Raw genomic sequence first — 17,345 nt, 5'->3', positions numbered from 1 at the left:
AATTTGCATAGGTGGGATCAGAATTCAGGCAACATGACTCTATGACTACCTAAACTGCTGTTTTTTATGAAACTTTTTTCAGACTTCATTTTTTATGTAAAAGAAAAAAAAACCCAAAACAAAATCCATGAAAAAAATTTTCAGATGTGTGTTTCATCTCATTTTCTTGCCATATCTAACTACTACAAAACTAAATAAAAGTAGTTAATAACCAGACCACACAACAAAATAGGGTGATGAAGGATTGAGATAACATATCCTACATGAGATAACATCCTACATAATCCTATATAATAAAAGGCTAATATGCAAATCAACCGAACGGCAGAACGACCAGTCACTATGACGTGCACTGACCGCCAGGGGGCAGACACTCAATGCAGAAGCTGCCCCCTGGTGGTCAATGGGCTCCCAAGGGGGAGCGCTACTCAGTCACAATCTGGGCTCATGACTGGCGAGTGCAACGGCAGTGGCGGGAGCCTCTCCTGGGGGGAGTGGGCCTAAACCATCAGTCAAACACCCCCCAAGGGCTCCCAGACTGCGAGAGGACACAGGCTGGGCTGAGGGGATCCACCCACCCCCGCCTGAGTGCACACCGGGCCTCTAGTTACCTATATTCTAATACCAGTTTCTTAATTCTTTCAAGTTCAAAATGAAGCCTGTTTCAATAGGTTTCTTTGCTCACAGTGGTGGAATTATTTTATTTTAATTGATTTTTACACAGAGAGGAGGAAGAGAAGGAAGAGGAGGAGGAGAGACGGAGACATCGATGTGAGAGGGAAACATCGATTAGCTGCCTCCTGCACACCACCCACCAGGGATCGAACCACGGTGTGTGCCCTGACAGAGAATCAAACCAGCAACGTTTTGAGCATGGTTTAACACCCAAACATACTGAGCTACTCTGGCCAGGGCTTCAGAGGGTTATTTTAAGTAAATGAGTTAGTACCTTGAAAACACCCTTACAAATGTGCTAGCATGGAATAAGAGCTCTTTTTATTATTACCCTCTTTATCTAAGTTATTCTTTGCCCAGTGCCTCTATTCCATGTATCCTGTGTTCCCCCCAAATCAGCATGTATAATCATCATTCATGAATGAGTCGCCTGATAAACCTCTCTTCATTGCTAGAGAAAATACCATTATGTAATTGATGCCACTAGTACAAATACCCGAAATCTTATCTGGGCCCTCGGTATTAAACAACAATCTTTTTACCAACCATAGCTCCTTTTATCAAGTCCAGTCGCTTTTCCTCAAGTCCTACTCAGAAGATAAAGTTGTCCCTCCTCACATTTATCGTCAACCCTCCTACCTGGCCTCTATAATTCTGTCATGCAAGCTAGAAACATACAAGACATACTCCACTCTATTCCCATATACAATTAACAGCCAAGCTAGTTCTGTGAATTTTATCTCCCAAATGTTTCTTTAAATTGTTTACCTTTTTCATCCTTATTTCCACTGTGATAATTAAGGCCTGCATCATCTCTTAGACAAATCCTTCCATAGCAAAGAGATTAAGGAGAATCAAGAAAATGCAAATATCAGAAGCTGAGGAAGATATAATATTGTGATTGCTTTTCAGCCTCCAATTCTGTACCCCTCAAATCCATCCTCCAATGATCTATTTAACCCACAGCTCTATTGTGGTTCCCCTGCCTAAAATCTTTAAATAGGATATACCACCCTCTCCCTATAAGTTCTTAACTTTTTAGGTTAATAGACTAGCCCCTCTTCCCACCAACCAGGGATGTACTCTAGAAAGCACAAGAATTTCTTGAAATGCTATGCAAAAAAACAGAACTATTTTTCTTAAGCATAAGTACAATTTTATGGAGGGGGAGAGAGCCAAATATATGGTGCAAAATTTTCGAATTCTCAATGGGATCTATGACCCCCCCAAAAAGGTTCACTATTCTAGAGGATAAGGCCCAAACTCATTACCAGGCCTGTGAAATTTTCCATGATCTGGCCCTGATCCATGTCCGCCTCACCAGCTGTCCCTCTGTGGGCAGATATCAAGAGTTGGTGTGAAGCGGACATCTGTTATTTTTGCATGTCTAGTATCTCTTCCTTCTCCTTTTAGAACAGCATCCCGACTCTCTATTGGAAAATAACCCTTGTCTCCCTCACTGCAGTTTTGGTGGAAATGTCAATCAAGGTGTCCCATTCTCCAATGGGCATGGGAGACATCTCACTCAATCTCCAGCCAGGCCAATCAGGTGGGATTTCCTAAACCGAATCATGAGCAGAACGATGTGAAGATAGAAATCCTTAAAGCGGATTCATTCTGACTGAAGTACACTGCTGTTCCCTTACCTAGGTCCCAACCCCTGCAGACTCCCCTGGTTCTCCTCGGACTTCCTGAAGCTTGCAAGCTCATGTCTGCTCAACCATTTTAACCATTTGTACATCCATTTATTAGAAAAACATTTATTAACTATATGATGGTTAGCTGTATATGTCAAGTTGGCTAGGCTATAATACCCAGATATTCAAACACACACTAATCTGGGTGTTGCTGTGAAAGTATTATGTAAATAACATCTATGTAGTAACATCTGCAATCAGGCGACATTAAGGAGATATCAATAATGTTAAGGAGGCCTCATCCAATCAGCTGAAAGACCTTAAGGGAAACACTGAGGATTCACTGAAGATTTTGTCCGCAAGGCTGCCAGAGTTCCCAGCTGGTCTGCCCTACTGATTTTGGACTTGGTAGCCCCTATAACAGTGATGGTGAACTTTTTTGAGCTCGGCGTGTCAGCATTTTGAAAAACCCTAACTTAACTCTGGTGCCGTGTCACATATAGAAATTTTTTGATATTTGCAACCATAGTAAAACAAAGACTTATATTTTTAATATTTATTTTATATATTTAAATGCCATTTAACAAAGAAAAATCAACCAAAAAAAATGAGTTCGTGTGTCACCTCTGACACGCGTGTCATAGGTTCGCCATCACTGCTCTATAATCACACATTCCAGTTCCTTGAACTAAGTCTCTCTATCACCCACACACAAAACGTGTATGTATATGTATTGTGTGTGTGTGTGCATGTGCATGTATCCTCCTGGCCTGTTTCTCTGGAGAACCCTAACACAAACACCTACTACAGTGGTGCTGAGAATAAGACAAAACGTTTCTGTTGCTTGCACCCAAAAAAATCTTAAGTACAATTATATACTGTATGTCACTGTTTGAGGAGGACAGAGTCCCCAAAGAGTTCACTGTGTCACACAATATGCTAATAGTTTAAGATCAATCTGGGAGTAGAATTTTTAAAGTTCTAAACCTGAATATTCTAGATCAGCGGTCATCAACCGGTGATCCGTGAGGTCCAAAAAGTTGGCGACCGCTGTTCTAGACTCCTTCAAAGTATGGGGGAATTGAGAAATGAAGGCATGCTTAAGAAAGGGTGCCTACAATTGTTGTGCAGGTTCCTTTACTCTACTTCAAGGATCAGTAAACTATGACCAGCAGACCAAATCTAATCCACTGCCTATTTGTGTGTGGCCTGTAAACTAAGAATGGCTTGTACTTACTTTTTTCTTTTTTTAAAATATTTTTATTGATTTTTTACAGAGAGGAAGGGAGAGGGATAGAGAGTTAGAAACATCGATGAGAGAGAAACATCAGCTGCCTCCTGCACACCCCTACTGGGGATGTGCCCGCAACCAAGGTACATGCCCTTGACTGGAATCGAACCTGGGACCCTTCAGTCCGCAGGCCGACGCTCTACCCACTGAGCCAAACCAGTCAGGGCAGCTTGTACTTTCTTAAATGCTTTTTAATCAAAAGAAAAGGAGTACTTCATGACACAAAAAAATTATGTGAAATTCAAATTTAAGTGGACACAGCCATGCTCATTTGTTTATATATGTGGTCTATGGCTGCTTTTGCCCTTTAACAGCAGAATTGAGTACTGCAACAGAGACTGTATGACCCTAAAAACCTACAGTATTTATCATCTGGCCCTTCCAGAAAAGTGTTTGCTGACCCCTGCTTTAGCTCATTGGAGAAAGCATTAAAAGGGTGGGATATGTTAGAAAAGAGGGTAGAACATTTGTATTATTCATTAAGTATTTGCCATGTACAAAATACTGCTTTGAGCACTGTACATATATTAAAATTTTTGATCTTCGCAACATACCTATTAGGTGGAGACTATCATCCCCATTTTGTAGATGAAGCAGAGAGGCCAACACAAACTTGCCCACAGTCAACATAAATTACAGAACCAGGACTACAACCCAGGCAGGCAGTTTGGCTCTAGCATCTGTGTGGTTAACCACAACACCACACTGCTTTATCACTCATCTTGTCTATTGAATCTGTCCTGCATTAATGATGCTGATTCTCCTTAGAACTGAAGTATGACACTCTATAGATGAACCCACACTAGAATAAATGATGTCTGTGGCATGCACTCCTTAGAGAACTGGAAGGATTACAAAGACCTGTGCCTATCTTCTTTCTTGAAGGCAGAAAGCTGAGGAATCCAACCTCCTTGGATTCAATCATTGCCTTTCCTCAAACCATACTGGAACTCAGAAGCTCAGGCAAGCTTCTAGATGCAGGTTAAGATAAAGCATGTTCTCTTCCCACGTGTCTTGCCTCATCATCATCATCAATTAAATAAAATCTCTGAACTGTGGAGCCAGGATATGGATATTTCTCAAATCTTCTCCATTAATTCTTTTGTAGAGCTCAGCCCAGACTGAGACCCACCACTTTTCTCCATTCAAGGAGAAGAATGGTGGTTAAAAAAACACAGGTGATGAGAAGAGCAAGGGTAGAGATGGAGGAACTTGACAAAACTTGTCTGTGAAAATGGAGCTTTTATTCGGTGCCCCAGCATGCTAGTAAAGAACACTTCTAGTCTTCATGTATCACCTCTACATCTGACAACTTAAAGGGAAAAAAAGCAGGTATGAAAACAAAACTAAATATTTCTGTATATGCATGTATTCTTAGATAGGAAATTCCTATAAGGACACAGAGCAAACTTATAACTATTATATTTTCTTCTTTGTACTTTTTACTTGATCTGTATTTCTTTATAATGTATTGTTCAAAAATAATGAGTCTATTTTTAAAAGTGGGAATAAAATGATGTTTAAGGATTACTTTAATTATACTTTGAATAGGAAAGTTACTAAATAGCTAGTAAAAATTACTTGATGCTTTCCTGAAAAGCAGTTTACTTTTTGTTGGGACACAAAACATAAAATCCGCCACTTCTATGTGCAGTGGAAATGTGTACTATAAACAAACCTACTAAAGAAACTTTTCCACCAGATGCCTGTACTGAAAGTCTTACTGGGTACTAATTTATCACAATACTTTGTGTGAGGGGAAAATATTTTTATAAATGAGAAATAGTAAAATGGAAGCATTTACAAACACCAATGCCTATCACACATTCTAACTTTTATAATCAATAATAAACTCACATAACATTTAGTTAAAATCAAATATCCTCCTGTGGACTATTCATTAAATGAATTTGAAGTTTCCGATATGGCTTCAGGCTTCAGAAAACCAAGAATTAGGCAATGGGGGTGGTAAGGCAGTATCTAAGCAATCAGACATGCTTGGCCAAAGGTTTAAAGTCATGCTTGCTGCTGTCATCCTGAGTAAAGGAACCAGTTTCACAAGATGGTCAAGTTAAATTCTGCATCAAAGAATAAAATCTCTAACCTGGTTAAACAGCAAGCCTCAATAGACAAAATCACATGTGAGATGCCAATTTTTTAAAACATACCATGCAAAAAACTACCACTATCATGTGGGAAAACACTTGTTTATCCACTTTGCTAGATGAAGAACCATGCCCCAAAGCAAGGGAAACCTCTGTGAGGAGCGTAATAAACTAGCTGTGATGACAACTCAACTCTCAGAGGCTACTCTCAGGAAACAGTCCTGTCTGAATTGCCCAGGTTCTGACTATCATTTGTTATCTGTACATATAAAAGCCTAAGTGACCGTTAATGACCAAACGACCGAACGACCAGACGACCAGCCGGTAGCTATGACGCACACTGACCCAGACCTTGCTGCTGGAGCCCTGACAGCCCCGAATCTGGTTTACCTGCACCTGGACCCAGACAAGAGGGAAGAGGAAGCCCGATTCCTTGTGGAACTGGCCATTAGTTAGCTTGCTGCTGGGGCCAACCTCCTGCAGTCCCTCCCACCCGGCCGGCCGGCCCCCCTGATCACCCAATGGGGGGGGGGGGGCAGAGGGGCCAGCCAGCCAACTCCTGCGCTCCCTCCCCCTGGCCGACCGGCCAACTACCTATGGTCCCTCTCCCTCAGCAGGCCCCCCACCCATCGGCCCCGATCGCTGGCCAGGCAGAGGGACCCCACCCGTGCACAAATTCGTATATCAGGCCTCTAGTATTTATTATAATTAGCGATAAACTGATTCTTTGAGAACATTAAGGCCATTTGAAAGTCTCATTCAAGCATGTGTCTAAAATAACAAGGTTAGCTCATGATAGAATCAGCTGCCTCAAAAAATTAGTGTTTTTCTAAACTGAAAAACCTTTCTACTTTGATAAAGCATAATTTTTTTCAATGTTTAATGGTTTTCCATAAAGAAATCTGCTTGAATCCTGCAAACACTAATCAGATTGAGAGTCTGTAAAAGTCAGGTGCTGATTCACAGAAGTGCTTAATATAGTATTCTGATATTTTTGAGCTTTACGAGACTGTAAGCCTCAGAGAAATGCCTGAATAATTCTGAAGACAATATGTAAAGGAACTCTGTAAAATTAGCAGGAACGTATAAGATATCTAAAATAAGGACATTATCAGAAATGCAAAAAGAGATAATATATCTCCTCCCAAGAGGAATAAAAGTTAGATAGCAGAGAGAGTATATGCCTAAGATACTTCAATCAATAAACCCAACATTAAAAGGCATCTCTGACAGAAATGTGTAGTTCCAGATATTCCCAGAAAGCTCCCAGCTCAAAAGCTCACTTGTTCACTTTGCAAGTCAGGTGCTTTTAGCGTTCTGAATCACTGCCAGGCAATAAAAGGTCTCAAGCCCAAACATGAAAATCCTCAAAAATCTGTATTATTCCAATCTAGTTAAAATACATGTACTTGTCTTTAAATAAACAAACAAACAAACAAACACCCCAAACTAGCCAAACTTAAAACTGTAACTTGTAATCTGAAAAAAATACAGGCACATCTGCTTTCTTAATGTAACATTTCCTATATCCAGATATAATAGTCAAACAAAGAAATGGAAAAGAAGAAAAAGCCTAAAGAAAGCCTCAAGCATATAAAGTGCTTCCAATTGTTAAATAACCCAGTAATTCTGCCACAAATGGAAATTTATGGTACAGAAAAACACATGCAAACAAAAATGTATGTCAAAAACAAAAAGCCTAGGGAAAAAAAGGTCTTTCACTAGAAGAATGAATAAATTGCTGTACATCATACAGCAGAATATTGCTAAAAATAGTAAGGTAGAATTATATATAGTGATTTGAAAAGATGACCAAAATACCTTAAGCAAAAAAGCAATCTGCCATCGTTAAAGGTCAATCTATTATTCTTTAATAAATATTCACATTAACAGTGGAAGTCCTTGGGAAAAGGGACTTTCATTTTCTAAGTTATACATACCCAAAATCTTAAAATTCAAATATAATGATATTCACATTCACAGCACAGCTTTTATAGTAAAAAATTAAAAACTATAGGGAATCATTTAAAGAAATGATGGCAAATTCACTTAACGGAATACTATGCATTGATTTTATTTATCCATTAGATATGACACCATTAAAATATATTTTTCATGAAAAATCCACAGTATATTTCTACAAGGGAGCATAAGATATTATGCCTCTGATCTCTTTTTTAAAAATAAAAAATATATGCATTGAAAAATCACTGGGAAAGATGTATACGAAAATGTTAACAAGCTGGGAGTGATTTTTCTTTTAGCTTATTGTATACATTCTCAACAGGGGCAATATTGCCCCCAAGTGGGTGAAAACTGGCTCTTGGGGGGGGGGGGGGGAACAAAACAAAACAAAAATCCCGTAACTCTTTTAGTGTATAAAACAGTTTAATATACAATAAAGGAATATACAGTACAACTGTGGTATGAAAATTTCATAAGGGGGACAGTTAAGAAAAAAATACTTTAAAAGGCTGGGGGGGGGGGGAGCAAGTGATGGTAACAAATAAGTTGAAAAACACTGCATTAGAATCATTGGGGCGGGGGGGGGGGGGGGGTGATCACCTGGAGAAGTAAACTACAGATTCCTGGCCCTACTGCAGACCTAATATAATCAGTATTTCTATGGATGGGGCTAGTGGCTGTTTATCAAAGGAAGCATATTTATATCACTCCATGCAAAAATTTCATGAAATCCAGACAGATAGATTTTAATTTGGTTTAAGAAATTTTTTAAATTATATATTAACGTGAAAAATATAAAATAACCCAAGTGCCCAGAAATCTAGGAATCCTTGCTAAACTCCTCCCTTTCCTTTACAGAACTTGAAGATTCAAATTTCTTCACAAACCAATCAAACACACCCCATTATTCATTATCTGTACTGGGCATAAGGCAATGTGAAGAATATACAAGAAATAAGCAATGTTTATAAATTAGGCCACTAAACTCACTTCAATTAAATCTGCAAAAACCAGCATTAAAAACTGGTTTTCTCAAGGCACCATTATTCACACAGAAACACAGGTTTTAATCCCATGATGAAAATTAAACAAGTTAGGGAACCAAAGTCACTATTGGGTAATAACTGGGATGCTCAATTCTCTAGTTCACATACTTATTTGGCATGTCAGTCTTAAATTATGCAAAACTGTCCCTACACCAAATTACAAATCTCCCATGTTAAATGTTGAGTCTAAAACATTAAACCACAAATGCCAAGATTTATTGTATACATAAGTAATAAAACTAAGTGCATAGCTAACAGTTCCAAAAGGAGAATACACAGGGTTAGTCAAAACAGTGAATGGATGTAAAGCATAGACTATTGCTCCAGTCCCTAGAGATCTTCTACTCTCAATTTCTTACAGACATCAATGCCAACTTGTTGGTTGTAATAATAATAATAATAATAATAATAATAATAATAATTGAGTGCTTTTTGTGTGTCAGGCATACTTATTTAGTCCTCAAACATGTATAAAAAATGGGTACTGTTCTTTTTCCATTTTACAGATGAGAAAAAACCACAGAGAAATAGAGGTGAAGTAACAACTGATAGGTACTACATGCAAACTTCCACGGAGTGTTTTGCCTGCTGACCACAAATACATTCTTATGACCAAATATTCAAAGTGAGACTTGGCATATTACTCATGTAAATAAGCTTATATCCTATAATTAAATAATTATCCATAAAACAGTATATAAATTAATGTAACTGAGGCAAACCTGAGTTAGAAGAATCAAACAAAAGTCTGTCTTCCTATCAATGGTAAAATACTTTCCCAAGCTCATTCCCTACACCCAGAAAATGGCAACCTAATTTTGCTTGTTTATAAGTACAGATTTTATCACTACATAATTCCATCTCAGGAATACACTGTTTATTAATTCATTTGTAAAGCCTTTATGTCCTAAGAATCTTCATCTTAAAAGCTTTACTAAATTTAATTTCATATTCTATAATAAATTCATTTTAGACCTTTCATTTTCTAATTATAAGATATATGAATAATGTATAAAGTTCAGAAAAGACGTTTAAGGAGGAAAATAAATCACCTGTAATCCCAATTCAAGATAACTTTGATCCTTTTGGTATTTCCTTTCAGCCTATATTCTACATATGAATAAATATTTTGTAAAAATAAGAACTGCAATCATACTATGAAAACACTGATAATCAGCTTTTTCTCCCATAACAATAGAGAAGTTTTTAAAAAATAGTGCAGACAAATGCAATTACATGACTGATTTTCTACAAAGCACTTTGGACCAAAAAATAGTTTGTTATACTGTGAAAATTAACCACAAGATGGAAACGTGATGGTGGGCCCTTCATCTAAAGAACTCACTCTCTTTTGGAAGTATTTGAATGTTTTCAAAAATAATTTTAAAATTTTGCTAATTAAGTAGGAATTTTCCTTGTACTAAAAAATTTCACAAGTCCATCTTCAGCACGTCAACACACAGAAGACATTAAACACATGGCTATGGAAGTTTTGAATTGTCATCAAAACGGTGACAATTCACTGTAGACACAAGCTGAGCCCAGCACACTCGAGCCTAAGCAGAGCCAGCTAAGAACACCACAAGTGATGATTCTTTATTTCCAGTGTCAAAGGCCTATTTGCTTACATACACAGCAAGCAGATGGCCCTGAGTGTGTCACAATCTCAAACTTGTTCTATATGACAGAAGCCCAAGTCTAAAGCATAATGGGAATAATAGAATAACTACATCATCTGTAACCCTCCTGCTCAAGGTTTCAACTGCAGATTTTGGTTGATCCTTGAATTATAATGCTATCATATTCCAATGTAAAAATTATGACATTTGAATATAAGAAGTTACTAAAATTTATTTAAAATTCAAAGGGATGTTTTACAATGGAGTTTGTTCAAAGTGTGCTATTCAATATTCAAAAGGCGCACTTTTTTTCAAGAAGTATACTATTAGACCAATTTTGAGTCACTTAAGTTCCAGACTTATAGACGTAAAAGAAACACCATCAAAATAACTTAATATTGGAAAATATAAACAAACAACTAAATATGGGTTTGAGACATAAGATTCAACTTCCAAACTCACTTGCACATGGTTTTTAAGTTAATCTGATTTTTTTTTTAAATTTCAGATAGGGAGGGAGAGGGAGAGAGCGAGCCTAATGGGGATCAAGCCCGGAACTTGGGCATGTGCCCTGACCGGGAATTGAACTGGGATCTCCTGGTTCATAAGTCAACATTCAACCACCAAGCCACACCAGCCAGGCTAATCTGATATTCTTAAATAATTATACTTATAAAAGTTCTACCACATTGATACTGGTAGTTTATATGCAGAATCTTCTGAAGCATGATAATCTCCTACCAGGGGGTTATGTATGTCATTACTAAACTGATTATACAGGGTGGGGCAAAAATAGGTTACAGCTGTATGTGAAACAGAGTTTATTCTTATTTTCCATATAAACAACTGTAAACCTACTTTTGCCCCACCCTGTATGATTAGAATGGAGAGCAGAGGGGTAGGACAAAAGAGCAGACTAAATGCTATCATATAGAAATCTAACAAAACACACAAAAAACAAAAAGCCCGGGAGGTCACTCTCCCCGGGCTCTGTCCAGGTGGCGTAGGGGAGCATAGGGCTCTGCCCTGTGATGTACAGTCCCTTTCCACGACGTTGGAGAGAAAGCCGGGCCTAGAGTCTGCGCCTACATATTCCTACAACTTCTCAGAGTCCTGTGGACGATGACTGAGGAGACAAACCATGCAGGAAACATCCAGTAAAAAAAAAAAAAAAGTAAAAAAAAAAAAAAAAGAGAATTTGAGGATATCAAGAACCAAAATATCATATAAAGTTATGTTGTTTTTTTGTTTTTTTTAAAGGATTAATTTTAATTTAAATGCCAGTCACCATGTGAAGTTTTTTTGTTTGTTTTTAATATATTTTATTGATTTTTTACCGAGAGGAAGGAAGAGGGATAGAGAATTAGAAACATCAATGAGAGAGAAACATCGATCAGCTGCCTCTTGCACACCCCCTACTGGGGATGTGCCCGCAACCAAGGTACATGACCTTGACCGGAATCGAACCTGGGACCCTTCAGTCCACAGGCCGACGCTCTATCCACTGAGCCAAACCGGTTAGGGCGTAAAGTTGTTTTATAAACATGTCATATTATAGCCTTAGTCTCACATCTATAAACAAATTCTAAAATATGTCTTTACAAAAACAGCCCTGAGTTTATTGTAATTTCTACTCAAACCAACATGACAGATCCCTACTTCGTGAGTGTCATGATTTGTGAGAGTCATCAAATCATTTCTGAAGGTCCCTATAAGCCACCATATTAACCTACAGGGTTCCTTCTACCCATTCAACATTAATTTATCTCCTCAGAGCCCTCACACTTCACCAATTTCATTTCTTTTTGTAAAAATAAATTTACTTCCCACAGTCTAGCACAGCAACTTCCACCTGCAAATCCTGTAAACCCTTCTTTTGCAGCCTTCCACTAAAATAGTTTCTTTCAATCTCTCGATTATCTGCATCTACTTTCATCCCTGGTATCCATTACTGTTCCATATTCATTTAAAAGAATTCTAATCTTAAATTTATTAAGATATTGAATCATTAAAGAATTAGGAACTGTATAAATATGCAGTTTAGAGACTCACATTAGTAGTCTGTCCAGGTATTAACATCAGTTGAAAATAATACTTATCACATTATGTATTTTAACCCTATTAAATTATCAGTTCATATTTCTGAACAAACCACACTTTGTTGTACTAATAGAAAACAGAAACACATGCCCCCCACACAACTGAAATAGAGATTAGATGGTCAACTATTGTTGGCTACATAATTATTTCAACTACTGCTATATAATCTTATTTCAGACAACTACAGTAAATTTAAAAAAATTAAGAGATACAAACAGAACCAAAAAATAACATCCTGAATGTGAATAGAAGGGTCTAACGCAGATATAGTATTACAGACTGATAACATTACATACTACTTAGTTAAAATCTAAGTGAAAGTGATGCTTTCCATGTCTCTGGTATTTATTTCCCTCTTCAGGATTTTTACTGTGTCATTTATTTTAAGTAACTTAAACCACGTGAGAGAAGAGGGACTTTTGTACAGAGAAAAAGAAAGGTGAATTCCATTGTTTGTGAAAAATGTTCTAGACTCATCTGAAAGAAAAATGTTGTTCTGCACTGAAGAAAAAATTATTGCGTTAAAGGCGGTCTTCTATCATTCACCTACTGATCCATTCATTCACTAAAATTTATATTCATTCATTCATATTTGTAATGAACATTAATTCATATTCATTCATTCATACTTGTAATGCAAGCAAAATACAAATATTTATTGATCATCTATTTTATGCTTTTCTATGGCAGTCCCTGCTTCTGGTAGTTTACTGTCAGCATTATTCCCTATAATTAGTTTGTTAATTTTCATAGATTATATAATTACTTTGAGTTTCATCATCTGTAAAAAATGGACAATATCTATTTCAAAGATTTGCTGTGCAGATTAAATGAGATGTAAGGGCTTTACCTTCAAGAAAAGGCCCTATGCTCTTTTATTTCAATTTTTTGGGACTAGAATAGAAAGTCTATTCATGTTTCACACACTTCATATGTCAACTCACGTAAAAAATAAATTTTTTTAAATTTCCGCTTTATTGAGGTATAATTAACATTTAAAATTGTGAATTTTCTTATAATAGTGTATCATGAGCCACTCAATCTTATTCATAACTTATTTTTCCTGCCAAAATGCAAGCAGACTTCTAAGAATGTAAGACATACATATTGGGAAGGTCACAAATGCCAGCATAGTGACAGTGCCAAAATGGCCCAAACCAGGGAAGCTCCTACTCTCAGCTATGGTTGGGGAGGAGGAGGGAAGGGTAAGAGTAATCAGCCCTAGGGGAGTGGCTGTAGTACTGATTTCTGTTGACAAACAGAAATATCTTCGAACCAATTCAAAATAGACTCAACTAAGATGTTATAGTTTGAGACATTAAATCACTCTTTTGACTATCTGGGGTCCCTTTAGTAAATGAAGTATCACTCAGTTGACCAAATCTGGGCTTTTGAAGTTTCATTAGAAAAACACAGTATTTATCAAAAGTAACACACACTATCCCCAATATTATCTATAATAATAAAAGCATAATATGCTAATTAGACCAGATGTCCTTCCGGACGACCTTCTTGACGAAGCTGGGGCCGAGAGGGAAGCCCAGATCCCGGGTGCCAGAGGGAAGCCGGTGCCGGCAGCCGGGGTGAAGGAAGATCTACTCTTGCACAAACTTCGTGCATCGGGCCTCTAGTGTGCTGTATTTGCTTATTACAGTCAAGTGCTGCTTTATGATGGGGATAGGTGCTGAGAAATGGGTCATTAGGAGATTTTGTCATTGTGCAAGCATCACAGAGTGCACATAGGGTGCACTTATAAAACCTAGATGGCATAGCCTCCGACCCACATAGGCTCTAAGGCTACACACCTGTACAGTAGGTAACTGTAACACAATGGTAAATATTTGTATAGCGAAACACAGAAAGGATAGAGTACAAATACGATCTAAAAGATGGAAAATGGTGCACTTATATAGGGCACTTATCATGAATGGAACTTGCAGGACTCGAAGTTGCTCTGGGTGAGTCAGTCAGTGAGTGGTGAGTGACTGTGAAGGCCGAGGACATTACTGCACATAACTGTAGACTTTTATTTTTTTAATAAAGTTCATGTTTGCTACACAAAATTTTAAAATTACACGAGATTAAATCAAATGCAAGGCAGAATGATGCAATCAAGAAACGAAGTGAGCCGAAACCGGTTTGGCTCAGTGGATAGAGCGTCGGCCTGCGGACTGAAAGGTCCCGGGTTCGATTCCGGTCAAGGGCATGTACCTGGGTTGCAGGCACATCCCCAGTAGGAGATGTGCAGGAGGCAGCTGATAGATGTTTCTCTCTCATCGATGTTTCTAGCTCTCTATCTCTCTCCCTTCCTCTCTGTAAAAAATCAATAAAATATATTAAAAAATAAAAAGAAACGCAGTGAACAAGTGAAATGAGAGGCCGCTGCCAGCGTAACCTGGCATGCTGTTTTACAGCAAACTTTTTTATAAGTAGAGAGAGTACACTCTAAAAAAACAATTAATAGTATAGTAAATACATAAACCAGCAACCGTTCATCATGATCAAGTATTCTGTACGGTACATAACTGTATGTGCAGCAGGCTTGTTCACACCAGCATCACCACAAACAGGTGAGTAATGAATGCATTGAGATATGACTGTCACTAGGCGGAGGAATTTTTCAGTTCCATTACAATTTGATGGCACCATCATTGTAGATGTGGTCCATCTCTACAGAAATGATGCATGACCATAATTTAAAAATATTTTCAAATACACTTTTAAAGGAAAGAGATTTGAATAAAAATTAACAGGACTTTATTTCTGAGTTTAGAAAATATTTGAAAACTAAAAGAAACATTTAGAAAGGTATAACAAATCAATGCTTTAAAATATGCAAACATCTTGAAAGTATCACAAACCAATGGGGGTTGCTTCTTTTCTCAACTTGCAATATTAAAGAAAGACAGTGAGCAGATAATCCACAGCTGCAGAGAGTTTACTTATGAGTCAAAAAGAAATATTAATATCAACCTTTAGGCTAATTTGCTTACATATTATTCAGCCAAGTGGAAAGTACAATTAATATAGAGCTAGAGCCAGATACCAGAATGACTAAGAATGGCATGAGCAAACTAATTTGTTTGTAATTAATAAATTAAGGGGAAAGGAGAGAACTCCATTCTAAGTTGCTTACCAAACTAGAAGTCTGTACTTTACTTTTCACTTCTGCTCACACAACTGATGTTTCTAAAGTCTAGTCACATTCACCAATGCTGGAACGACCACACACTGAAGAACTGCACTGTACATTGACATATTTTAAGATAGCTCCACAAGTGCCAAAGTCTAAATGTGAAGGTTCTCTGTTAACTAAGAACTCAAAATGCTAAATAAGTAAAATTTATAAAGTTACAAATTTGTCAAAGGAATAGCATAAACATGCTTTTCATTAATGAAATAACAGGAATTTTTACCTTTCAATTTTTAAGAATAGGTAGCAACAACCAAAGTGTATTGAGTCCTATCTTCTCTCAGAGGTTGTCTACCTCCATGGAGCCTGTATCTCAAATTCTCTTTCGAATTTCAATTCCAAACTGGGTACACTTGAAGAGCCAGATTTTCACAACAGTGACTCCCAGCAACTCCCCTCAAAACCTTCCCTAGTTTCCTTTAAACTCTCAGATCCTGCCTTACCTGTATTATTACCAGCCTCCTTGTGTCCAGTCTCTTTCTTCCTCAATTAATTCTGAACTCTGTAGCTAGATTCATCTTCCAAAAGATGTCATTTTCCCCCTATCAAAACTCCTTGCACTCCTGAATAAAGTCTATACTTCTCAATCTAGCATTCAATGAGTTCTTAAGCCTAGCCCTAATCAACCTTTATGGTCTTAATGCCATATTTACTAATTATACAGGCTTAGGCTTCTGTCAAATCAATCCCCTGTTCTCCAACTTGTCCTGAACTTTCTATCCTGGCTCATGCCCTTCTTACCAGAAAGAATGTCTACTACCACCCTGGCTGGGTAGCTCAGTTGGTCAGCACATTGTCCCAGTGTGTCAAGGTTGTGGGTTCCATCCCATCAGGTCACATACAAGAATCAAGTAATAAATGCATAAATGAGTGGAACAACAAATCGATGTTTCTCTCTCTCCCTCAAAAAAATAAATAAAAATAAATCAACAAAAAATACAAATAAAAAGAATATCTACTACCACTCCCCTCCAGCTGCCATTGCTCAAGGCCATTTTGCATCTCTCAAGGCCATTTTGCACTGTCATGTAGGCAAGGTCACACAAATGACATCTCTTGCCCCACCCACCAAAACTGGCAAAACAAAACACAAAAAAATAAATTTAACAATAGCTAGTTTTTATTAAATGCCGACTACATGCCAAGCAGTCTTACATAATATTTCTAATCCTCTCAACAATCCTATGAAGTAATTATTATTCCCCTTTTAAAGATGAGAAAGCCAAATTTCATAAATATCAAATCATATATATTTAGCAAGTTACCTTAAGTTACATACACAGTAAGTTGCCTCAAATCATGGACTTAGTAAGTGGCAAAGCAAGGATTTGAACCTAGGTTGTCTAACTTCAGAGCCACTGCTCTAAACACTAAGTATTTATTTTTTGTTCTGAACCATGTGACTAACCCACCCATATATCTGAAATAATTTTTTTACATAAGTTTTACTACATGCTATAAGCTTTCTCAGGTTTGTTATTTTAGTAAAGGGAGAACTTTAAAATGCCATTTTTTCCCAATAAAAAACAATGCTCAAATTGTAACCTCAAGGAGTATCTTTTTATGGAACACTAGAGGCCTGGTGCACGAATCTGTGCACCAGTGGGGTCCCTAGGCCTGGCCTACGGGATTGGGCCGAAACCAGCTCTCCGACATTCCCTGAGAGGTCCCAGATTGCGAGAGGGTGCAGGCCAGGCCAAGGGACCCCACTGTT

General features: G+C 37.6%; 1 protein-coding gene and 1 non-coding gene across 3 annotated transcripts in view; one reads left to right on the top strand and one right to left on the bottom strand.

The window, feature by feature from the left end:
- The window catches only part of RAP1A (RAP1A, member of RAS oncogene family), a 57,249-nt gene that overhangs the window by 30,551 nt on the left and 9,353 nt on the right, over positions 1–17,345 (bottom strand). The gene's annotated exons all lie outside the window — the stretch shown is intronic.
- LOC138996471 (small nucleolar RNA SNORA73 family) lies at positions 11,296–11,494 on the top strand. The gene has a single exon (XR_011468766.1). It is a non-coding gene; the product is annotated as a small nucleolar RNA SNORA73 family (small nucleolar RNA).

This window comes from Myotis yumanensis, unplaced genomic scaffold, assembly GCF_028538775.1.
Source record: "Myotis yumanensis isolate MYYU_CA2020_CCGP unplaced genomic scaffold, mMyoYum1.0.hap1 SCAF_17, whole genome shotgun sequence".
Taxonomy (NCBI): Eukaryota; Metazoa; Chordata; class Mammalia; order Chiroptera; family Vespertilionidae; genus Myotis; species Myotis yumanensis.
Note: the sequence above shows the minus strand (reverse complement) of the source record. Positions and strands in the feature narration are given on the sequence as shown.